The sequence below is a fragment of the Buteo buteo genome, chromosome 6, assembly GCF_964188355.1.
Source record: "Buteo buteo chromosome 6, bButBut1.hap1.1, whole genome shotgun sequence".
Classification (NCBI taxonomy): Eukaryota; Metazoa; Chordata; class Aves; order Accipitriformes; family Accipitridae; genus Buteo; species Buteo buteo.
Window position 1 is genome coordinate 43,687,098 of NC_134176.1, and position 26,905 is coordinate 43,714,002.

At 37.0% G+C, this 26,905-nt stretch overlaps 1 protein-coding gene across 7 annotated transcripts in view; it reads right to left on the minus strand.

Moving 5' to 3' along the window:
- The window catches only part of PHF21A (PHD finger protein 21A), a 135,543-nt gene that overhangs the window by 64,262 nt on the left and 44,376 nt on the right, over positions 1–26,905 (minus strand). The window lies entirely within an intron of this gene.

Here is a 26,905-nt window from a genome sequence, read left to right on the forward strand (position 1 = left end):
AGGAAGCCCCTAGTCTGCTGGACTGCTGAAGAATCAATGGACAGCTAAGGTCGAAAATTTGCAGGTAAAATAAAATTATGTCTTTGTAGCAGGTCTTCTTCACAGAAGATGAATATAAGCCTCTAAATTTACTTTTCATATATCTTGATATGATAACTGAGATGCCAAAGAGATGATGTTGGAATCAAGATGATAAAATTACAGGAGAAATAGTCACTGAGAATATATATGAAGTATCTTGAAAGTATGAAGGACTTGATCAAGTGACAGAAACAGGCATTTCATATACACCAGCATATTAAAATGTAAACACTATAACTATCTTAAAGATGCAAAAAGAAATCTTAGGAAATACAGCTGAACCACAATGTAAGGCACTTTGAGTGCTTACCACAGACAATCTGGTCAGCAGTGACATAGCAAAATCAATCAATAAATATATTTTAAATTAAAAACCTGGAATGCTTCTTTTAGAATCTCAGTTTTACACAATGTGAAGAATCATTTTTGAAAAAGCAAAGCAAAGAAGATGTAATACACAAATTATATGGCACTACATAAATTAGCAATAGGCCTAGGATCCTGAATATATATTTTCCCTAATTCTGTTCTCAGAAACAATCAAAATATAATTAATTCAGTAATAGACAACACAAATAAATAAATAAAAGGCTTAGAAAGATTTTCTTGTGAGGGGAAAAAAAAATTAGACTTATATAATTGGTTCAGATGAAGTGAGTGAATGAATGCTACAGAAAAAACAAAGTCCTCTTAGTCCTTTTAAAAATTGAAGAGCAAAGGAATACTAAAAAAATTGAAAGTAAACAATTTTGATTGGAAAGAAATGGATTTTGTTTAATAACTTTTAGAACTCACAGTCACAAGGTAGCATGGTGAAGACCTAACATTCATATTTATTTAGGTAAGGACATCATTATGTAAAGAAAAGACTCCTCCTACCCTTTTATTTCCCCTTTTCTCCCCCAAAAGACAGAAAATCTAATTTTTCTCAAGGGTTAAGGTACCAAATCAATTACAATCTCACAGCACGTTTTGATAAAGAAGGAAAGTTAACTACATTATTTCAATAGGTAAAAATATTTTACCTATCTCCTTGTCAGGAATACTCCAAACAGCAGATCAGGTCAAGATGTAATGCAGTACTCTACACTGCTTAGTTGTGCATCAGCCTGGTTAGAATAGTCTTACCATAAAACAATTCCTAATATAAAAATTTAAGATTTTTTTAAAGATTTCTGAAGCTTGCCAGAGATGCAGAGTAAAGGAGCTAGGGATACTGAGAAAGGTAGGAGGTTGCAGGGTGAAAGTCTCATTTTAATGAAATCAAATCAATTGGTAAAACTCCTGCACCTGAGTAGCAAAACAAGTCACTTGGGCTCTATGCCCTTCATGTTATGCAGACATCTAGCCAGAAATCACCTCCAAGCTGAATGAATGCCTGCCTTTATAATTCCCCCACGTGACTTATGAATAGAATTGCCCTAATATTTAAAAAGGTAATTTTAAGGTAATACCACTGCATGTGTTTAAAATGTCAATTAAAAAATAAGGAAAAAAAGCAAAACATGAAACAGGCTGGTAACTGTTACAGACTTACTTTCAAACGCAGCCCAGATTTGCGCAACGCTTAATCTCACTTAACATCATCCTTTCAGATCGCATTCAGGACATGTAAACAAGCCTACTACCTTAACTTATTTGATTCATGCAAATACTCAGTAACAAACTGTTAAGAGTTTCCTGATATGAAAGTACTACACCATTCAAAACTACTTAAAATACTGAAAATTTGGTTTGGTCCATTTATTTAATTTCTTTAGAATGTGAAAAATATGCATTGCTTTAAAAAATAAAATGCTTAGCATATATATATAAACAATCATCACTGGTATCTGATGTGTTACAGCCAAGCACAGTAATCTAGCTACCAGTCTGCCCAATTATAAACAGGCTGCCAATCTGGGCAGCAGCAGCAGCAGCTGTCTCTCATCATTCTGCTTTCCCGCCTCCATTTCTTTCAGATTTCTAACATGATATAGTGATTTCTGCATATTTTCTCCACGCTCCGTAATAGGTGTGACAGGCACAAGCACAAATACATTTGTTTTTAAGATCATTCACAATGAACGCAATTCTATCCTAACCTGTTACTGTTTACCTGATTTATATATGTGTACAGACTAACTGGCCTGCACACTTGCATTGTCTGTTATAAATTAAACGTTTAGTATTATAATTCAGCTGTCTTTAGAAAAACAACTAAACTGCCTGTCCTACTAGACACTGGGAAATAATATATGCACCTGAACGTTGAAGCCTGCAGCAACAACCACAAGACACAGACCAGTCTCTGCCTCTATCATGCAAGCAACACAAATTACCCAACTCATTGAGGTACTTACTCAAACACCAACATAATGAAAACCACGCTCAGAAGTCTGCCACCTCATTATTAAACTACATACAAACTAAAAATCAAAACTGTAATTAAAACCAACTTACTTCGGTGTTATACGCGGAAATGCCATAAAATACTTTATCATAATTAATATTCTGTAGTGGTTCTATAAAGGATGACTTTCAGAGTACAATTCTTATTACAAAAATTGTAAGAAGTGATCTCTGGTTTTGTATTTGCAACACATTAAGTCTTGACACTGTTCCCACTTGAACACTTTTACTTTCTGTCTTTAAAGTCTTTTGACTATAGAAAAATTACTTTGTCAGATAAGTATTAGTTTTATCTCATCCTGTTGGCAACACTGTATGTTCAGATACCACTACATCAAACTATATCCTTACAAGTAGTAGAGGTATTTTTAAGACAAAGTACACAAGTGAAAATGTTCTTGAAGGGCTGTTAGCGGTTGTAATGCTCCAAGTAATTGGGAATGCATTCACAATTCTTCTCCACGCTCCTTGGCCAAAAAGTTCAAAGTCCTGTTGGTTTAGTGGCTATTTCCAGCAAAGGCACATAATTTTATTTCAATACACACATATGTTATTACACAGCTTGCATCTGAGAAATTTCAGTGGGATCAATTAAAGACTACCTTTCCTACTGCATACTTCCTCTAAAGTATTGAAATCAACATGTACAATGCACCTACTGGTGCTTAAAGTAAATTCAAGAAAGCTGAGAGCAGATGCTCTCAGCAAAAGACATCAAGCTATAGAACACTGACATTGATCAGGGTTAATCTTATCTCCTCCTTCCTTTAGAGCAACACAAGACAGATGTTTGCTCCAGATTTTTTCAGACAGGATCCTACATCTAGAGCCAAAACAGTGTTATACTGATAAAAAAAACAACCAAACAAAACCAAACCCCAAACCCAAGACTGAACTACCTGCACTCTTAATACAGTGTTAGCAAGATCATATTGAGCTAAAATTTTCAGTAGATGCCTAAATTTTACCATGATTGCATTATCAATATAGGTGACACAGACATGTAAAAAAATAAAATGCAGAGCTTTTCACCTGTCCTTCAAGTTTTGTCAGTATTAACGTACAGATTCCTATTCCTGCCCAGGTGCTTACTGATACCACACATTATACAGAAATTCATTAGTAGTCTTTGCAAGCACAATGCAAGTTCTGAAGTTATACCCATTTAAACCCATTGTATAGCACTGATACACAAACAACATACTAGTTGCTTTCCAGGCAGCTTGGAGTCCAGTGGATACCATCTTCTAAGTCTGCCTACAAGCCTTTTAGCAGTTACTTTTCCCCACTCTTACTTCAATGTTCTACTCTTCTGCAGATGGAAATGTGAGGCCACTTCGCCCCAAGTTTTGTCACTATCAACTTGTAAAACATTTGAAGTATTTGATTAGCTGAGGTGCAGAACATGTAACTGCTGCCGGTAACATCTTAAATAAATTCTACACGTTTTTGCAAAAGGATGTCTGTCTAGGCACTTAAAGGGAGTTGCTACTATGAGCAGTGTACAGTTTATAGATACAGCAACAGAAGTTACAGAAGGAGGAATAATAAACAGCAAAGATTATTTTTTTAAATAAAACCCAACTCAGCTCCATAAAAGCAGCAGAGAAGAAGTATGCTCTTAAATGGGACTTAAATGTGGCCAAGCTAAGCACTTCTACAGATGAGTCCTGGGAGGTCACAGGATGCATAGATGGTAACATGGAAGATGACACGGAAGCAACTGCTCAAGAAGTGACAGATGGATGTGTGGGAACATTAAAGAAGTGGAGCGAGTGGGGGAGAGACAGGAAACTCAACGAGGGAACAGAAGTAAGGAAGGGCAGAATTATATAGAACTTTGAAAGTACTGAAAGGAGCTCAAATCTGATGCAAATATGGGTGGTGAACAGTAGGGGGAATACAAAAATAAGAGTGACAATTAAATCAGCAAGCAGGAAGGATTATTTTAACAGCTACATGTTAGGAAGTGAAAGAAGTCTCTATTCCTTCTGTCATAATAGACATGTCTAGAACAGAGCTGAAGATAGTGCAGTGGTTAAGACATGGCATGAAATGAGGCTTGCCCATAGGGATTAATAAAAGAAAAAAGCATGTCTTAAGATGCTAAGAAAGCAAGCACCTGATTTATAGCTGACCTAGATGACTACAACCAATGGAATGAACATACTAAAAAAAAAAAAAAAAAAAATCTAAAAATTGCACACCTAAATAATACAGAAATTGAAGACTCTACTGTCAGTAGCAGAAAGAGATAGAAAACTAAGAATCTGGGACAGAAAGAGGGCAAGAGATGAAACTTTGGCCCCACTGAAATAAACAGCAAAATGTACACCAGCTTCATTGGTGTCTGGATTTTACAGAAGGAGATAATTTTTGGCCATTTTTCAGCTGATGACATGGTATCTGACAAACATCATATGAATGACTGCCTAATACTGGAAAATGGATCTGGAGATATCATGGAGAAGCAGAATAAAACATAGTTTCTGAACATATTCATATTACTAAGATCTCATTAAATAACTGGGGGAGATCAAGAGGTTATGAAAGGGGCCAAGTTTTTTTTTCTGTCTTCCATCAGCTGAGTACCAAACCCCAGACAATTTTCACTATTCACGTTCTAATTTCAAGAAGGATTACTCGGTTTTAATTAACCCACTTTACTAATGTTTAGAAACACATAGGACTGCATTTGTATCAGTCCAATAAAAGATTTAAATATGAACACTGAAAAATTTTGCAAAAGGTCTGCTCTATATTCTATTCCAAAGAACTCTACAGATTGGCTATAGTTTTACACTCCATTACACCTGCTGCAAGCTTTAAAAAATAATTTGAAAGTTAAATAAAGACAAATTTTCCACAATGGTCCAAATGACTACAAAGTCTGTTTTCCATTTGCAGGTGAGTAGGCACTTCAAAGTCTGCACCTTCACAGAAGTCAGCAAGGCCTAATTTTGGAGATTTATTCCATGGCTCCCATCAAATATTAAATGGACAAAACCAGGTTGACTACAAATAAAATATATTTGAGAGAGAACTAAGACCTACAAAAAGCAAGATTAACAACTTGTTCTACAATTTAAACCCCCCCCACTATTAGAAGCAGTTTTGTTTGGACAGCCATTCCCGCGTTTGCAACATATATAATATATTAGAATCCATAAAGCTGATCAGAAACATAAATTATCTTTATACCACAAGGATGTAATACAAAAGTTGGCAAAAATATAGCAAATGATGTTATTTCATAAATCACCTGGTTTAACTACTCTTAGGGCTGTTGTTAGTGGAGTGTTTCAAGGATTTTTCTTTTACTTTCTTTTTTACATATGGACTAAATCCCTGAGCTACTCACTTGTTTCTCATTCCCAATATTCTAAGACAATTTCTCACCAATTCAGTGTGTATTCACCCCAAAGAGCACTTCAAGAATTGGCTCTATTTTCTAACTGACATCATTCCAAATGTGCTTGAGAGTTTCATTTCTGAATAGGTGAAAACTGAGGGCAGGACCAATAAAACAGGTTAAGAACACACCCACTTCCACTAAAAGCCTGCATTTACATTAATGAAAGAAATGCACTACATAGTTAATTCATGCCTTACATGTGTATCTTAGATCATTAACAATAATAATGTTAAAATATCCATAAAGTTCTGTGGTTGGTTTACTGATTGTAAGTGTTATGAACACAAGTCACCTTTCCACTATTCTGTATCTTTAAGAGTAAGCTATCAATATTGTTCATGATGACTGCTGGGAATGCTGCTCTGAAGGCTGCTTTGCACAGGCTGTCCATGGCTGGAGCATGTTTCTGGGTTCTCCTCTGGCCTGTTTCCATTTCAAGATACATTATTTTCTCTGACCATGGAGGTAAATTTACTGTTTAAAACGTGAAGGGAGACTTAGAGTTCAATTATTTTATTTCTTAGTGATTTATTCAGAAAATACAAGAGTTTTCTGTGGGAGACTTGATTCTGTACCAATTCAAGTGAACAGAAAATTTATTGATTTTAACTGATGAGAATTGAGCCTAGGGAAGGGCTGGAATATGCCATGCATTGTACTAAATAATTAGCAATACCCACAGATAAACTCTTTGATACATTACTTATGCAATGTAATGTAAATATTCTGGTCCATTTAGCAGATCTGGCTTTTCGTAAGTTGTAAAACTTAAAAGTTTTGTAAACTTTTACTGTTAAATACTGCTGAATCCATCCATGCAGAATTTATTCAATAAAAATTATGCACTTCTGCTTCATATCAAGTCAAATTCAAACAAACTTTGAAACATACTGTTCATTAATTGTGGTCTAATTTTTTAATCTTCTGTCATTTTACTCAACCTGCTTTAAAAAGCAGGAAAATATTTGTTGGGACTTTTTTTTTTTTGGTCCAGAATATCTCCTCCTAACTTGAAATTAAGACAACTGTTTGTAACAAATAAATTAGGCTGTCCTTTTGCAAAATTATCTCAGCTTAATTTCTGCAGTAGCAATACAGAAAGACATCCTTACAATTGATCAGAATGAATGTTCAATAGTTACCAATGACACAAGGGCAGCAGATAGTGTAAGAGAATGGTGCTTGTGGCAACTAACTCCCCCCCCCCCCCCCATATTGTGACACCCATATAGTATATTTAGCTCTCTGATCATATACACCAACAGGTAAACAGGTCAGGCCTTTCAATCAAAAAAACTTTGAGTGCCATTTTCTGTGCCATTTTTATTCTGACGTTCATGAGTGGTCTGGAGTATGCTGAAATTTCCTGAATGAATAGTGTAAACTGATGTGCAAGTTAGCCATTCTATGCACTGCATCTGTTAATCTTATTTTTCCGAATTTAGTCTAGGAAAAAATAAATCAGTCAATAGAACAGAAGATAACTCTGTTCCTCAACCATGCCTGTTCACAGTCTGACATCTTGCTGTAAATAATAACTTATTAGCATGAGTTTGAGATATGATACAGGACTGAACTGGTGTAGTCTAAGCATGCAATATGTTCCTTCCCTCTACTGACAGTGCAGTAACTTGAAACAGAGAAATACACTGGCTACCTTAAGGCAGAGCCCTACCTGTAGAGCTGCCGCTTACTCTTCTTTATCTGTCCTTCCAACACAAAATGATGAGAGCACTCTTTCACTAGTAAATAACTAAAATCTATTACTAGATTTCCATTGTCTTCTGAGTTTCTCTCAAAGCAAAGTAAAACCATCATTAAAGAGAAACAGACAAACCAAAAATAACCACTGGAGGATATAAAAATCTGCAATTTTTTCTGAAGCAGCTCAGAACTTTCTAAATAAGATTAAGTAAGTATGTCAGAGTGAAGATTACCAGGAGTAGATCTGACTCTATTTTCTTCCCTTCCACACTTCATTTCGCAGCAAAATGAAGCATGAAAGTATATTCCAGATTCACATGTGAAATTACTGAACACTAAGACCTTGTCCTAAACAGGTGTTTATATTTGTAGGCTCGTCTACACAGATGGTTCTCCACCTACACACATCTAGATGGTGTCCAGACACTATGGCATTATACCAAACCAATGGTATTATAACAGAACTCGGCCTTCCTTATGTATGAGCAATCAAAGTAGTTATAACACTATTTTGTCCCTATAGCTTATGAGGCAATTTAATACTTCAAAGCACCACACAAACATTAACAAATTGATCTGGAGAGTCTTTTGTAAGTTATGCTACAGAAGTAAATTCTACAAAGTAGAAATTCTATGTTCTACAACTCTACATGTTCGAACAATTTTTGTGCTTTCATTTCATGCACTGGGGAATAAAATCTTCATTTATGTGACTTCCAGCATAATTACTTCTGAATGAATTAGTAAAAGTGAATAAGAAAACAGCAGAACAAGGCAAACGATGTCCATACCACAACACTTTGCCTTTTCCCACTTGCAGCCTTCTTCACATGGCTGTGAACGAGCTCTCTCCTCTCCATGTGGGGGGCTGTCAAGGTATCTAAGTTTCAGCTGAATACATCTACAGACAAACACTGGCACATAATTCCTGTTTTGATGTACCATTACATACACACAATGAAAACTGCCAAAAGATTCATTTTTAAAGAAAAATGACCCACTTTCAAAAATCAGCAGTTTTTTGTTCAGGTGAATCATGAATATTTATATCTAAAAGTGATGATGCCAGAAGCAAACATTCCAAACAGGATTACCGATGTGAGCATTTCACTTTGGCATCCTGAAGGACAATCCTCTAATAATTTTCCTAGCCCTCAGAACTATATATTGTAGATCAGGTGGCTATGTGTGAGGAAAACAATGAAAAATTAATCTCTTTTAGAACCTTAAAATGTGCATTTAATGATTTATATCAGGCCATTTAATAATTGAATTTGCAGTACATCAAGGCAACTGGGCAAATTTGGGTTTGTGGTTAACAGCTTTAAACCTGCTTCCATCTTTGCCATACATTAACAAAGCTTTCTCATTGAGCACTGTGGTTCAGGCCAGCATAAACTTATCATGATGACACTTAGTGAAATCCAGTTCAAGCCTGAGATCAGTTGCTCAAGGACAGATTGATTCTGACAACTCTTAATACAGCACACTTGAAGAAAACAAGCCCAGAAACATTACATCCTACCCAAATCCACACAAAAAACCCCTTACATTGAGACATTCTTTCTATCTAGATTATGCTGCCTTTAAATTCAATAGAAAGTAAAACTGTTTGCTAGTCTTTGATCAGCCTTCTTTGAACTGATCATTCTGCTGGAAGGAGTTTCAACCAAGCTTAAAAACCGCCAGTTTAATACTAAGGCACATTTGCTTGCAAAGTATGTACTGTTAAAATGTTGCATTTTACAATGTTTAGATTTACAACTAGCTTAGAGTTGGTTTCGACTGCTTTTGCAGGGAGAGGAGCAGGGGTCCTGCAGAAGCTCTCATTCTTCCCTTCCTTAAATACACTATTTAAGCAATGCCACTCCACAGCACTTGCACAAACATTACTGCCTAATGAAAAAGCTTTTATTGCCTTGTGCATGTTTTCCCTTGGAAGACCAGAATATATCTGAAAGTTTCTCTGCATACAGGAAGGATTTAAAAAACACAATCCTAAAAAAGAAATCTTTTGAAAAATTTGAATACATACTGGGGTGATGTTGATACATAGCTATAGCTATATGGACAGCAGGGTGCTTCCATGTCCATGCCAATGTGTGTAGTATCAGATCGCTTACATTTAATAGTAACATAGCTCTTTGCATAATCTAGGTAGTTTGTAAACAGAAATTAATGTATCTTCAGTTACTTAGTCACTTGATGAAATACTCTGAGCTATGTTTAATTGATCAGGGATATGGCACAGAGAAGCAAAAGGCTGTTGTAAGTACACCCAGTGAATGACAGGCAAGTAGGAATTAGAATTCAGAGCAGTTCCTAACTTCCAGACTATGATTTTTTTTTTTTACCTACTCACTGAACAGAACGTGCTGCAAAAGTGTTCTGTGAAGAGAGACTATGGTGAAACAGTAAGGGGAAAATACAGACAGTAAACATCTTTTTTTCCCTCTTCTGATAATCTTCACAATGATGATGACCAAAACTGTAGCCCCCCCTCTTCCCCCACAAGTACCCTCTCAGTTCCTTCCCCCTCCCAAACAACTGAAAATCATCCTGTAAGCAGCTGGAATGCCTTAGGGTGAACAAGAGATCAGTGTATCCTAAGTGCAATTAAATTTTAAACCAGCCTTTTAGGGAGTCTAGTTAAACGGAAAGCCCACTATTTCCCTTTGTACTTTTATCATTTCAACAGCACTAGAAATCAAACTTTCAAATGTGAGTAACCCTGCTCTGAAGGTTGTCCATATTACAGAGCATCTATGTACACAGCCATAGTGTGCCTACATGACCTCTTTCACAGCATCTGGGAGAATACCTCCCGGCATTTTTTACTGAAATTCTTTTGACTCCTCAATACACTGTGCAAAAGCTGGAAGCATTTGCAGATGGGATAAAAAAGCATGTAAGTTACAGGAAAACACTGGAGGTCTTACGTTATTAAGTGCGCATCCTTAACTACTGGCTGGCATCTGCCAGCTCACAGTTAAGCAAAATTCACATTTGAATCCACATCTCCAGTGAGCAACCTAGTCAAGAATTAAATTATGTCACATAAGATGTATATACAAGGACTGTAATAGGACGCAGAATAAACTTTTAAGTTCAAGGGCCGACCCACATCTAGGTCACAAGCCCTGTTATAGCAGGACAGTGCCTATAGCCAAAGGCACACAAAGGAACCGATACAATCAGCAGACACAGCTGCCCAGCAAGAATGATCCGATAGACCCACTATCAACACAGCAGAGACCAAAGGGAAAGTTTTTCGTGGGAGTTTGAGGCAAGGCTAAAACTCACACCTCAAGCTGGACACAAGAAGAGCTTTAATTTCCACACCACCACATCCCTGAAGGTGAGATAAGCACCTTGCATATTATCCCTGCAGTTTGCTAGAACGACTGGCATCCAGATTCAAGCTGATGTGTGAGTAGGGACACTTGCTATATCCCAGTTACTGTCTTCTCATAGGTAATAAACCACTTACAATTCGCTCATAGGATTTCAGGCCCTAGCACAGGTTGCTTTTGTGTTGTATGCATTAAGTGGTGTGTCTTTCCCAGTTTTAGAACTTGCCCACCCTTCCAGATACACAATGGAAAGAAACTACAAAAAGTCATTAGAAAACTATCATAATGCAATGACTAGAAAGTTATTCAGAAGTGGCTGATTAAAAGGATAAGTGTAAAAAAATACTGCCCATGCTTAACAGAGACTCCTAGCAGCAAAGGTGAGCTTCAAACCATGCCAAATTCAATGAAAGTTTGGTGTGTGCATTTGCATAGAAGTTTGTATAGAAATAGGAGTGTGAAAACTCCTGAGAATGAGCCGAGTTAATTGTGCAATAAAAATACACACCAAAGGAACAATTTTATTTCTCTTCCATTAAACTTCACAGGCAGGTTTGTTATTGTGAAGTTTACCTGATTTCTCAGAGTTTGCATCTTGTCTTGTTTTATGATTGTATACATCTGTGTTTTAAAAGCACAAGTCAGTCCTTTAAGTTGCCTGTATGAGATTTATATAGTCACTCAAGAATTTTCAAACACTTGAAATACTGCAGAACATTTCTAGGTTATTGATGTCATCACTTATTATTGTTTGTTCCTAAAGTAACACCTTAAAAACTGACTAGTTGTTACCATACAATGGTAAGCTGTGCCTTTCTGTAGTTATCTGTTGTAACTGAAATCCCCAATTTTTGCCAGCTTTAGCTAGCATTCAGCATGACAGATTATGAAGCCACATGCTACCCCATCATCTTTCTTTGTGTTTCTTAGAGGCTTTCTCTCTCTCTCTGCACATGCCTGCACAGGAGTGTATGTTCTTCAGTTGATTCCTACACATCATTGAAACGGCATGAGCACATATCTAGGCCCACAGCAGGGGGGTTAATTAACTGTACAAGGGACAGAGCTGGCTCTAGAGCTATCTTTTACATGTATACAGAGAATAAACAGAGCTGATGCTCTAGGGAAAATGCAGTAAGTTTTGCACTCCTCACTTCCTCATAAAAAGACACTAATTTAAATAAAAACAAAACAAGTTTAGCAGCAGCTCTAGACTAGAAGTGAATAAGAAAGATCTCATCTTAAACACTGACACTGGAACAGTCAGTTTAAGACTCTTTTCAGACTGGAATAAGACCTTGCAGATGAACAAATGAAAACATTTATCTCCTTGTCATAGCGCCTGCTCAGATCAACTGCAGTTAATAATGGTTGGATGCACAAAAGAAAAGCACTGGTTGCTTACTTTCACATTAAGAGTTAGCAGACAACACAGTAGCAAAAACTGTTTGCATACAGCACCACTCTTGGTGTTAGTGCCAGCAGAGCTGCAGCAATGTTAACGCCCTGGAAGAGTTTTAGAAAAAAAACCTGGTGTTTTCAAAACATCTTCCTAAAATGCTGCAATGGACGGAGTTCTCCAGCCCGGGAAAATAAATTGTCAACTATATGAGTGAACATACTAAGACTGATGGCACACGCATTGAGTTCAGACAGGGATACTAAGTAATACAAATGGGAAAACAACTGTTATACTTCTATTCAAATAATGCAAGTCCAGGCCATCAATCCCTTTTGGGAGACTGGTATCACTCTGTGTTCATGAAGTACGTATGTGCTTTGAGCAGGAGGTTGGACTAGATGACCTCGGGAGCTCCCTTGTACCTACAGTTTTCCATTTACCATACACCATCAAAACACCAATTATGGTATCAGCCGTGAATGCACATTATGAAAATAAAACTTGCATTATAGGCTCTAGAGTGTACCCCAAGCCTGAACTTCTCCATCTTTTTCACTTTCCTGTGCCATAACAACCTTATTTCTTATCAGAGGCATAACTCACTTCTGAGAAGCATCCTGTAGGACTCTGCATCTCTAGAGCTGAACTATGTGCTCTATTACCAGTGCGCTTTGAGGGGGGTGGAATATAACAAAGGTAAGCTACAGCCAAAGGGGGTTTCCTTCTTCCTCCATGTAAAGGAGCCTACCTCTGCCTACTGTCAGTCAGCATCTCTTGAGAGTTTCTCACTCTTTAGACTGTGAGGATCGAGGCTGATGATAAGGAAAGACAGTTTTCTTGGAGTTTCGTTTTTCATTTTAGTGGTTGCAGTAGCTGGGGGCGTGGTTTATTTGTTTTTAAGCTCCATTATGTTAGTCTTTGTCATTTACAATTCCTTTCTGGCTGACCTGGCTGCTGGTTTATTCAGAAACAACCTGAGTGCATCAGCACGCTGGTGAAAAATTACTGAACAGCATGTTGAAGTTTCACAGATGTCTTTTTTCTCAGACATCCTTACCCATCACCCTGCTGCCATATAAAGCAATTATGATGGGAGATTTGCAGGGGGCAGAGGAGCAGAAAAATTAGAGGCTGCCCTGCTTGGAAAAAGCAGAAAACCTCTCACAACTGCCTGCCCCAAATGGTAATTTTTGTAGGTTTTGGTTTTTTTCAAATCCACACCTGTGACCAACTAAATTAAAACGTCCATGGTCTTATGCCCTAACATTCTTAGAGTTTCTTTAGTTTTTTTTTTTTTTTTAAATGATCAAGTCATAAATGTCTTAAGAGTAACTGCTATGTATTGATCCAAAATACAAAGATACCCTACAGCACTAGACTGAAGTTACCCTCTGGAATTCTTGATTCTGAAAGTGATTTTGTGTAAGTCATACTGCTAGCTTTCTGTTACTCAGCTACACTTTGAAACATGAGTGCAGAAAAGTTGTCTTCCTTAGTAGCTCGATCACTACATACATTTAAAGTCTAAAAAAAACCCAAAAAACAAAACCCAAAACAAAAACAAACCACCAAAAAACCAAATAATTTTACTATTTTTTATTTATGTTGAATCAACTCTGCAGAACTTAGAAGGAAAAAAACTTTCTATTCCAATTCATGCATAAAAAACAACCCAACACTTTTTAACCAAGCTCCAAGTACATAGTTTTATTCAAAGCCAGAGATTAACATGTAAACAAAGGCTCTGACTGTATGAGATTTTGAAGACACCTCATTGTTTGGCCCCAGTGTACGTGATCTATATTGAAACACTCAGGACTTGCAACATAAGTTCTCAGGCAGAATTTAAAAGTTCTGTCTCCAGCTAATTCAGTTTGAAATTTGCTAAACAAAAATCATAATGCCTTAGAATTCAGGTTGCTCTGCTGTCAAACAGCTTCCAAAACACCTTCTCAGCCGTCCTTCCTACACAGAACTCAAGTTGTACGAATTCAGTTCTTCAAAGAACACTCAAGAACCGTTTTAGATTTCTTTGTGTGCTTCATCTTCATACTTATGTTAGGTTATACTGAAATAGTATCAATGGTGTCAAAGAAAATGCAAAGCTTTAACAGAAATTTTCCATGTGCAATTGTAACAATCTCCACCCTCTATACTTAAATCCCTGTCATTCAGGTGTACTGTCACATGTGTTGTGCCTGCTTCATGCATAGGGCTACTGTGTGGATTACCTATTCCAGTGGGAGAAGCAAGATAGACACAGCCTGCCTTCCCTTCTGCCATTCAGGAGCAGCAGGTACATTTACTCTTACTTTTGGTTCAGACACAGTCCTGTCCCTGTTCTGGTCCAACTTAATTGCATTCATCTTTCAGCCTGACGTGGCAGTAATGATACCAAGCCTTAGTGTAGAGTTTTACCAAGTGAGCCCAAGATTACTACAGCGCCTGGCATTTCTGTGTGGCCTTAGAATTTGATGCTGTCATTAGACACTGTCAGAGGAAAATTTAACTTTATAGAAATGTATACAACTAATTTTCAAAATATTAGGTGGGGACAGAGGGGGCAAGGGCTCTGTTTTCACAGATTTACTGGCTATCCCAGCCAGCCCAAGAGAGTACAGACACTGTGTTCTGTGGGTTGTAGGTACAATTGTAATAAAAAAATAGTAATAAAAAAAAAGAAAATACCACCCAACCCACTGCATGCCTCAGACTGGCGTCAAATTTAAGTCCATAACCCATTTCTCCTCTCATACAGAAGTTTATGAGAGATTACGTGACCAATTAGTCAAACCTTGTCTTTTCAAGGAACAGACTTCAACTCAGGAGGTCTTAGAATATTTAATACGGTTAGAGACATGTAGCTAAACACAGAGAAACCCTGAGTACCATAAGCAGTAAAATGAACTTTGTCTCAGCATTTTCTAGTCTTAATCAGCATATTGCATGAGCAGATCATTAATATTTTAAAGGCAAATAAAGGATGTAATGAAATTTTGGAGACATCTGACCCACTAAAATATTTTTTAAAGCTAAGGCTCAAAATGATTGTATGTGTGTCAGTTAAGTGGGTCTCCTGCTAACTCAGGAGAGGTCAGAAGGGAAGCTAACTATCTGCTAAATGCCATAATACACATACTGCTTAAAAAAACACATAGCTGATATAGATACTTTAAAAGCTAGCAAAATAGCCACCATTCAAAGATATAAGTAAGTGAACTACGAAGGTGAAGGAGATTCTGCCACCTGCAAGGCTTCAAACGATCAGCAATTTTCATTCGAGCAACTCTTGAATAATTTGGAACCCAAAAAGATTATTTTGAGAAGAAATAGTACATCAAGTTTAATTCCACATAGCTAAATCCAAATGATGTAAACCCCATTATGAAATGATGGAATAAGAAGTGTTTACATCACTTAATACAGCAGAAAGAGATAAGCAGGATAAAGAAAGAGGAAAGGGCAAAACCTGTTTATTTACCCTCTACCTTCTAAAAGTGCTAGATAGATTACTTAATATGCACTGTACACTAGCACCAGTGCTTTGAGAGCATGTCCAATTATTGTAGAGGATGCACAAGCCTGATAAATACTAACTGTTGTTCTGATGGAATTTAGTTTAAAAGTAGCATTTATTTTCAGAACTAAAAACCAGAATAAAAGCAATGTAATATTTCAAGTTCTAAACTTTCTTCTTGAACATGAGGACAATAACTGTCTTTTACTATTCAAATGTAAACCCCAGCATATTATACATGGAGTTAAACCTAGCACTGCCATATTGCAGTCCAAAGTGATATTACCACATAAAAAACAGGTACACCGTATTAGTGTCCCACACAGTGCCTCACCTCTGCAGCTGCAGGGCCATCCTACTTAACACTTTGATTATTGCCAGTGTTCTTGGCAGAAAAAATAAGGTTTAAGGATACAGAACCTGACACATTTTTATATTACCATAATGCACCTTCCTAATGCAAAGGATAGAAGCAATGCATTTGGCATTTATTACAGAAACAAACACACACACAACAAAACTATCAGCTGTGGTTTTACTTGGTTTATCCAGGAAAAAATGCATTGTAGAGCATCAGTAAGGTAAACTCAGGTAGCATAGCTCTTTCTAAAAATATTTGGTTATTTATTTCCTCTCTTTTAAGTGCTTTAGTTTTATGACTGACATTACGTCTAGTGATTTTTGGTGACCTCAGAAAAAATACTCTGCTTGCTGATCTGTCCAGCTCACAGGCTAGCTTGTCCAACACACCATTCATTTTGCTTGCCTGCAGCTGGTGTGTCTGCCTGACATCTTGCAGTGCCCAGAGACGTTTGCATTGTAAGTGTTGATTTCTGTGGGTTCTTGAAGAGTTTTCTCTTTATAGTTCTCCATGTAAGTGGGATTTAAATGCCTTCAGGTTACTAAACTAAGAATAATAATAGAGACAAGGCTAAAAATTAAAAGGGCTTCATATTTTAAGTTAACTGGATTCTAGCCATAGGATTCCTTGGATTTTAACATCTGAATTGACACCTACTGAGGGCCTGACTCAATGCTCCTGTTAACAGGAGATGCACATTGCTCTAAACTCCAGGGTGTAGATAATATTCAAGCATCCAAAGTGATCTACAAATTCATAATACCTCCTGAAGACACAACTTTATATCATATCTAAAAATCCTCTCAAAAAAAATCTTTCCATTAGCAGATCAAAACTGAATTTGTAGTACCCGCATTTCTCATCTAATTGTATTGTATTTTGCTCAAAAATTAAGACCTTTGCAGAAATTTCATTCTTTACTGTTGAAACTCTGTTAGACAAAATCTATGCAACTACTTGAATGCATTTAAAAGTAATTTGGGAGAAATTATCAAGTCTCTCACCAGTTCTCCATAAAGAAAACTGTTATAAACTCCAAATCTATTTTGTGATAGTCATGTCTAAGTGACTATTTAAAGGAAATTAACATACACTAAGTTGCATTTAAAGACAAAATCTTTCAAATAATTTGTCTGTATCTATAAATATAAATTAGACTCATTTGCTTTTGAAAAAGAAGCCTAGTATCCAATTAAAATGAATCTTCTCCACTTCAGCACTGTATTGTGCACCAAAATCCTTTACACAGTAACTTCGGAAGTTCCTAAAGCTATGTTAAAAGCAGACCTACAATGAATTTTTGTCCCACATGACAGTACCTTGATCAGTAACCAAACAACAGGGTAGCAGTTCAAAAGAAGGGAATAATATTCAGTTCTCTAAACAATAGTAGAATAATTTGACACTTAGATGACACCCAGTCCCCCTACAGAGGGCCATTTTCTCCGTAAGATATTAAACTACCAGTCCTGGCCTGGCAGCAGAAGTAATGCTAACATTTAGACAGAGCAAGATTTTGCTGCTTTTCATCCATTTAAAGACGACAATTTCAACACACTAAAGCATCCCAATCCAATAACTCATTTCTGAAGAGTCTCACTGTATGGAAGAAACACCTATCAAACCAGCCTTCAAGTGCAGGATTCCTGCATATTACAGAAGACAAGATGTTAAGAAAGTAGCTCTTACGTGGCAGGTTGAACTGAATCTTGGACAGCCAGTAAGTCATTCTCATTTGAAAAAAACTTAGAAATTGAAAAGCTGCCTCTGTTTCCAAGTTTCAAACAGAGAACACAGTACCTTTAGGCCACACAATTTTAATAGCCCAGCAGAAAAATGTTAGGAGCTTAGTGTTCTGGGCTGCTGTAAAACTGCTTCCCCCAAATGATTTACTCGAAGAATAGGATACTTCTGTTTCTTGAGATATATGACAAACTTTAGAATGAGTTGGAGAATTCGAGAATGTAGTTTTGTCCAAACTGATCACTGAAGCATTTGTTACCAGCCCAAAGGTGTGCGTGCTTTTGACAGTAGAAAGCTGCTAACAATCAGGTACTTCCACGCTGCTCTGGGCTGGCTGCAAGTCTAAAGGACAAAGCACTGCTCTGAAAAGCTGCCATACTAGAACGAAAATGAAGCATTTTATAAAGAGAGTGCATGGATATAGAGCAAGACTCCACAGGCTTAAATACTGCCAAGTATTCAACTTTTCGGAAGTCTAAAATAAAAGGATAGCCACTCACTGTTCTGCAGGACATTAAGCCATTCTAAAGCATGTGTCTCAAGAATTCACATCACATATTAGAGTTCCTATGTAATTTTTCTCTGTTTATTTTTGAAGGAAAAATAAGGTAAACAAGTTCTGCCTTCTATAAACAGTGCAAACACCATCACTGAGGTTTTACTTATTGGATAAGGAAAAAAGTGGCTTGTTTCTCCTTGCTACATAGGGCAGCCTGGGTCCAACTCTTACACACTAGTGTCCATTTACTATGACACACTGCCAACATTTTACTGAGGAAATCTTGAGAAAGAAGAGGAAAAAAAAAGAAATCACAGCTACTTAACTGTTTCTAACTCACCTCAACTAACCTTGAAGGGAGTTTACAGGACAAAAAAGAAATGCTCATGGCAACTCAAGGGCTTTCTTCCTGCGAGCTTTCAAAAGTCTACTGTAAGAAGACACTTAGAATTTCTCGCTATTAGAAAAATAAAGAATAGAACAAGAACTCTCTTCCATCAGATAAATGTTGTAGGGGAGAGGTAATGAACTCACAGGAGTTAACCAAAGCCTAATCTTCCTACAAGTTTTCTATAGCCAGTGGAGTGAGGGACGGGCCCTCACAAATGCAACACAGGACAGTAAGAATTAGGTTCTCTTGTTTGAAGTCCCTCCTGGGAAGTACTCTCTACCCCTCTCTTGATCCCCATAGTAATTCAAACTTCATTCCAGCAAAATTTCTGTCAGAATTCTGCACTCACCACTACCTAAATCTACCTGTTATGTTACGATAAGGGGGGAAAGTTGAGAAAGACACCTTGCACATCAATACCCGTTTTGACAGACTTAGAATTTCTGAGAGAGAAAATAAGAAAAACTCAGATATAATGGACCTAATTAAAACAAAAACACCCCAAGAAAACCTACACGCTATCTGGCCTCCATCACCTATCTTCCCTGACACCCCATCAAGTGTATCTGCTAACTAGGTATTGCAATGCAACAGCAAGGAAAAAGTTGCTCCAAAGAGATTACATGCTTTCGGGGGTTTCCAAAAATCAGAACAAATATTTTAAAAGTTAACCCAGAAATAAGTACAATACTGAAAAAACCTGATTATATATAATGCCCACAAATAGTAGAATTCACAGTTATTTGGCCCAGATTTGAAGAAAATAAACCATTCTTAATTATTTCTATGGAGAGAAAAATGTATACCAGGTTATAAAGTCAGCTGACACCAATGTTTCCTAAGGATGAAGACTGCATTGTCTCCCTACAACAGTGTCAACACAGAAAAGAAGGCACAGAGATTTAGTGAAACCCCATCAAGGGCATTCTTTCCCTTTAATCCTTAAGGCTTGTTCTCTCTTTAAGCCCTTCAAGGCCCAAGCCTATCACAGTCTCCACAATAAAATGAGAAATAAACCCTCAGAGTGACTAGAGCAATAAGGGCAGTTAACATTTATTCAAATAGAAAAGTCAGTCCCTAAAATAAACTTTTATAAAAACTGTACATGCATTTGGCCCTCTCATGCTTCCTTAGTATGCCATCTTCTCTCTAAATCGCTTCCAGGAAGTGTATTTCCTCTTTATTTGTCCAGTGTCCACCACAAAGGACCCCCAGTCCACCTGTAAAGGCCACTACAATTAACAGAAACCATTCCAAACCGGCACTACAGAAGCAAAGCAATATATCACATTCATCTTGGTTCTTTTCAAAAATGAGCATGAGGAGTTGAACCGAGTGGTTCCACACTGCACTATGAGGGTATCACATGTAACCCATACACTGGAGAATACCACCTAACGCTGACTACCCTAGTTGGTCTTGTTCTTGGCATAGTACCATTAAATAAGATAATCTTTACTAATAAAAATATTTTAGCCCATAGCTATAGCACATTCAGTAAATAGTGCAAAAAAAAGCACAATCTTAGGAAGTGGCTTATTTTCAAATCAAGTACCAGGCAGCAGAGAACAAATGGCAAAGACAAGTTTTTGCCTGTATTCTAAGCATTAGATGCACTGTCTCTCTCTCTTCTCTCCCTTCCAAAATTCAACACAGTTTTCAGAAGAGCTAGGGACAAAACAACTCCAATAGGAACTAAAGATCCATAAGGCTCTGAAAAGCAGATCCCTGGATTTGATTCCCCTTCTAACACTGATACACTTGGAATAAATCAAAATACTGCTTCTGTGTCCACAAGGTTGTTCCACTGAGGCATGCAGAACAGAGCAGAATGGGCTATTTTAATCTGTTTTCACTTATAAAAATTCATTAGTAGATTTAATCCCTTTTCCCAGCCTCCAACTAAGACGCCTTCAAGGGTGCTATACAAAACATCCTAAATCCCAGATGTTTCTCCTGTCTTTCCTCCAAATATAAAAGGGAAAAGGGAATAGCAGGCCTTAAAATAACTACTGATGTGTAAGGTTATCCAGCAAGTCAAAACATGCAGGAGCACCTAATAACCAACTCTCGCCATCAGTAGGGGATTTTCAAGGAAATACTGTAGTTTAACTGCCCATTTTCTATCTACAGTGTTGATTTTCAAGCAGAGCAGGCTATTTTGGAGTTATGCCCTGGCCTATATGAAGATGAAAGATGTATCCAACTAGCCTCAATTAAAAAAGTTCGCCAGCTGCATCCAAATGTGGCTTAAACACAGCATGAACTCAAAAACTGTAAGTTGAGCCAGTGCTAAAGGAAGGGTGGCAGGGGGAAGGTGTGGAACTTTTTTCTTCTTTTTAATGATATAATGAAATTGTCACTTGCGTTTCCTAAATTAAGTTACTCCAGTGCTAATGTATATTAGATATGCAAAAACTAAGTTCACAAACCCATAGCACGAAGTCTAGGTGGAGTTACACTAAGAGAAGAACGGGAAATCCAAGTTTAGATGCCACAATGAGTTTAATCATGATTTAAGCATTACAAAAGGTCTGAGAAAGCTTAGCAATATTTCAGTCATATGCAAATAATTATAACATCAGTTTTGCAAAAGAGGCAGCAGGGAGAGATGCATGCACTCTGCCTATCTACAATCATCTGTACAACATTCAAAATTTGCTTCAGCCAGTATATCTTGAGAATATGGAAGATGATAACTTAATGAGAAGTCATTATATTCACATTTTCACACAATATTTGGATGCAAATTAAACAAATACCAAAGATTAAAACAGTAAGCTCATGCAGATTTCTCAAACAAACATTCACCTTCTGAACAGGTGCTGTTCACGCTGATCAGAGGGTTCAAAAGGCTCTGACGATTCACAGAGGCAGTTAACTTACTCCTCCTTACGTCCAGACAGACCAGTATCTTTTTCACAGGAAAAATGAGTCACTACTTCAAACCACCTAAGAAAGGAATCTACAAATAGTCAACTATGGAGGCAGAGCCAAGTGTATCACTACAGCATTTCAATATTAAACCCAAACTTTGGGAAGATGCAAAATTGTTTTTCATGTATTTTAAGACTGCTTTATAAACAGTTGGCATAAATGGATGCTTGCAGTTACATGGAAATTAGCGTATCTTTATCATTCATGCCATTTACTTAAAAAAGACAGGTGTTTAGTAATACATACAGTTCTGGACAAACAACTGGAACTGAAATTAAGCATTACCTGCCTCAAGTTATTAGTTGCTACACATTCATATGGCATATTTGCACACTTCCTCCATTACTGACAGAACTGGCATTTTAATATGCCCTTGATGGATCTCAGGGAAAGGAGGTATTAGAAACTCCAGACGAAACTGGCAGGAGTGAGAAGTGACTGACTTCATTGTTTATTTCCAGATTTTGAGCCCTAAAGTTCTCATGGTATTCATTTGCTGTATCTACAGCATAGAGGCATATCTTCCCTACCTTCTCATGCAGAAGCATTTCAGAGTGCTCCTTTCTACCCCTTAACTGTACCCAGTTTCCCTCCTGCTCTCTAGCTTTGCTGCACTTATTTTCCTCTCACCAAAACACTGCCTTTCCTCTTTACAGAATAGATGGAACATGTTTCGGGTACAATTTTCTGATAATGTGTTCAAAAAGCCTCCATAAAAATTCACCTTTACTATGATTGACAAGCGTTCAAGAAGAACAGTCTCACAGGATGAATTTATGCACATTACCAATCTTTTCATTACTCAGTTATGGTACCTGTAATAAATATAGCAACATTAATGCTTAAACCTATTCCTCACAGTTTTTTTGAAGACTTAAATAACAAGTTTCCTTTGTCAGTCTAAACCACATGTTTACATTTGTTCAACTACACAAAGCCATGGTTAAACTACACTACCTTTCTTAATCTCCCCCCAAATCCCCTTTCTCATTACTTGCTATTTAGTGCCAACATTAAAAGGAGTCTCACCCTGAACATACAGGATTTAGAATAACCTCAACCACCACAATTTGCTGTAAACTTTAAATACAAGCAAAAGTCACTAGATTTGCCTATTCATAAGAGAGATAAACTTGCTTTTATAGCATGCATTTTTTCTGATGATATTCTACAGTTTCAACTATTCTTCACAGTAAAGTATGTTAAACTTTTTCCCCCTGAAAAATAAAAACCACAAGTATCCCTATGATAACAACTATTTTTGGGTACTTTTCCCTACAAGTGTACACAGCTCTTCAGAATTCAAAGTAACAAAGGGATCCACTTTATTCTTTCCATGTCAAGAGCAAATGCATTAGAATACAAGTCGAGTTTTCACAAGACTGTTTTCTGAAGATTCAATGAATTTCCGTGCAACTACAGTAAGAGACATTTTCATTTTATTTTCAAATATAGCAGAAAGAGCCATATGATTTCTTTAGTATATGCTTACCACCATCACCTTTTTACCATAAGGTCAAAAGACTATTTCTGTAAGCTTTCTTCCACATTTAAGACAGAATGCTCCAACTTCTCCAAGAAATTGTAGTAAGGACAGATGTAGAAATTCCTCTGTATTTGACATGATATTGCTAAAAAGCACTTGTTTGCTGCCCACTTCTTTCTTTACAATTTTTAGTGAAATAAAGATGACCTCTTCCTGGTCACTGGAAAAAAGTACTGTTATGATACATACTCAAGGATGTTATATCTGCAAGATCATATTATAAGTTTTTAATTAACTATGGAGGGAAAGAAGCAGAAAAAAGGTGTTACTTCAAGATTACATCCCTCTTGCTCCTTTATGTTAGCCCTGCTCTACCTCAGTCTTTCACCAGTGTCACTGGTAACAATCTCCACCCCACCTCCCCAAAGTAAAAAAAAGTACACACTGATACACTTCCTCATGGAAAAATTCAAGAATACATTCTTTATGTTTTTTTTATCATAAGGAGTACATTTCACCTAGACAAGAGCTGAGTAGTGACAGGTAATTGTGGGCAAAAGTCTACAAAACAGAATACCAAAGGAAGACACTATCATAGAATACAAAGTGAAGGAAAGGGTGTTAAGACTATGATTTTCTTACAAAGATGTGAAAATATAATAAAAAACAGCGCTACACAGCAACAGAATTAATTCATATTTACAACCCAAGCTTAGATTTGGCAATTAAAACTGTTTTGCAAAAAGTTACTCTTGATTTCTCTTTATTGAAAAGAGGGATGGGGGAAGAAAGAAGAAACCAGTTTTAAAACCAATGCATTCCGGCTTTCCAAACTGCAGCACCCACACAGCTGAGGAACAAGACTGTTAAACTGAATTCACCTTATTGCCCACGGATTAGAAAAATAAGGTAAATGCAGTTTAGAACTCTGTGGTAATAACAAAGAGAGTAGCAGAGGAAAATGATCTTCTGAAGGATTCAAGTTTACTGCCCTTTAAATGCAAATTATGTTCACATAAGTTTTTTCTCTTTTTTGAAGGTTTTCTTCCATATGATAACGCAATCAGCATCCACTGCTACATCATCTCTCAGGTGAAACAAATCAAAGCATTTATTTTCACCTCTTTTACATTTTCAAAAAACATATGAACATATGACATATCTTACACTGTAACACTTTAACCGTGCATCAGCTAACAAATTTCTTTAGGTTTAAGCGTACACGCTGCACAGCCTACTTGCTTTCTTTTTGTACTTTGCCAGATCTCTTCAATTTCACAAACTTCTGAACAGAGCTGTCATTAATTCTCAGCAAGAAACCTAAGCCACTACGAATCACTGCAGCGACTGGCAGCAAGTGTCGGCACTACTCTCACAATGCTTCAGAAATGGAGAGAAGTCCTAAAGTAACTAAAAGCTTTTAGCTAACCTACCACTGGCTTGGTTCTTGCACAAGTCTTCATGCAACTTTATTAAATAAGCAGGCAAAGAAAAATGGTACACTAGGCTGACATAATATTTCAGAAGCCAGAAATACCTCAGTATTCTGCCTCTCTAACACCAGGGTCTCAGCTCCACGCCACTGTTTCCGAGTAGGGACACCATACAGGCTGGAACTTAAGCTTTTAATGAAGTGTGAAAAACTAATCAGACACAATTATGCCTCCTGTAACTGTCCACAGTGGAGTTAAGCCCTCAGAGTTTATTCATCAGACATCAAGACTACTTACGTGGCTCTAAACAGGTACAGATAACACGTGTTGCACTCTTCCTTAAGAAATGCACTGCACAATTTACTATGCAAAACTGCATGTTTCTCCACAGTGTGTGAAAATTAAGTTGTTGGATAATATTCTCCCCATAAAACAATTTATATTAATTATTTTTCCTAAGGAAAAATGAAAGTGAGAACAGAAAAAAGGGCTTTGTTGTAGTCTCTAAAATGCTGCTTAACTCTGTATTGCTAAGCCACAGATGTCTATAAAACAGATTCCTACAAATAAGAGGGAGTGAGCATTTCTCTGCATTGGGAAGTTGTGGGCTCTCCTTCTAGAACTCAATTTGCCATGACCATTGCATTTTAGCAGCCGTACTACTTTAACAACACTATTGTCTGGGACACTGGCAGGTCTGCGGTCCAGTGGCAGATATTACAAAATACTAAAACTTCAACAATCATAGATAAGTTCACTGTTCTACTGATAATCAAAACCATAAAAATACAAAAGAAGGAAACTGGACTGTGACTTCACATTGACTATATTCGCTATGGGGTTGAAAAATTAGTTTCTGACTTCTACTTCCGAGTCTTTCGGAAACTTAGCCCATGTTCATCCCCATGAACAAGTGTGCTTTACTACTTTGAGCTGTAATTTTCAGCAGAAAAGATACAGCTGCATTTCAGGTGATGGGTAATTTAAATACATGTTAGTATAGACCACTGTAATGTAACTTTAAAGAGTTATGAATCCAAGTTTACAAGTTACAGTAAGATATACTTACTTCTTTCTTACCTTCCCTTCACTATCTCACTGCCTTGTCCCTGCTGATCATACGAACTGGTAGTCAATATGACTTGCTTCGTGGCATCAAGGCAAGCTAATTTTGAAATTACCATGGGCCTCCAGAGCTTACCAGAGAATTCTGGAGCTGCTTGCTGTGAGACATAGCCACATGCAGAGGCTCATGCTGGTTTTAGAGACTAAATCATCTTCAAGAGAGGGATGCCATCACATCAGCAAAACCTCAGTTTTTGTTGAATTAGTATTCTCATTAAAAAATCATTTTCTTTATCATCCTTACATGTTCCTTCCTAGACTCACTGTTCCACCACTAAAACATACCATAATTTTTTAGTAAAATTTCTAGATAAGTGTAATCACTATCTGCCCATTTCCTTAGGAAAGGTAATTCTCAAAACAGAACACATGCAGATAACAGATGAATGCAGGTATCTAGATGTGACACTGATGCATAACTATATTCTTACCTATACACACGTTCTAAAATGTTTCCCCTCTTCAAAGGTGTTATCAAATGACCTAATTTGGTTCTGTTATTGACATAATAGCAATACAATTAAGGGACTGCTTAAGTCAGTTTAGTTTTTGGGGGGACGTTGTGTATGAGGTTTTTTGTGTGTGTTGCTGCTTTGGTTTTTTAAAAACATAAGTGAGAACAAGTTTTGTAGATCTCTCAAACTTATTTTTCTTCCAGTTACCCATAAGATGCGTCTTCAAGTTTTACAGTCTTTCTATTAAGCATTCAGTTCTAATTACTACTCATACTTTAGACCTGTCAAAAAGAATTCCTACCAAATGGCAAACCTAAGACAACTGTGGTATAATTTATCATGGTAAAAACGCACAACTGATTTCCAAATTGTCTATTAGGTACCTGTAACTGACATGAATTTAATTGGTCTAGACACAAAAAATTCGAGCATACTCATCCAGATGCACAGTGTGGGCCAACTAAGACAAAATCTAAAGATTTGTCTAAACCAGAATGGTCTGGTTTAGAGTAAGTTTCAAGATAATAACAGAGGAAGTGACAAAATTAATTCCTTTTTCCAGCTCCCTTAATATAAAACATTTGTTTCAACACAAGAAAAATTGCTATAGCT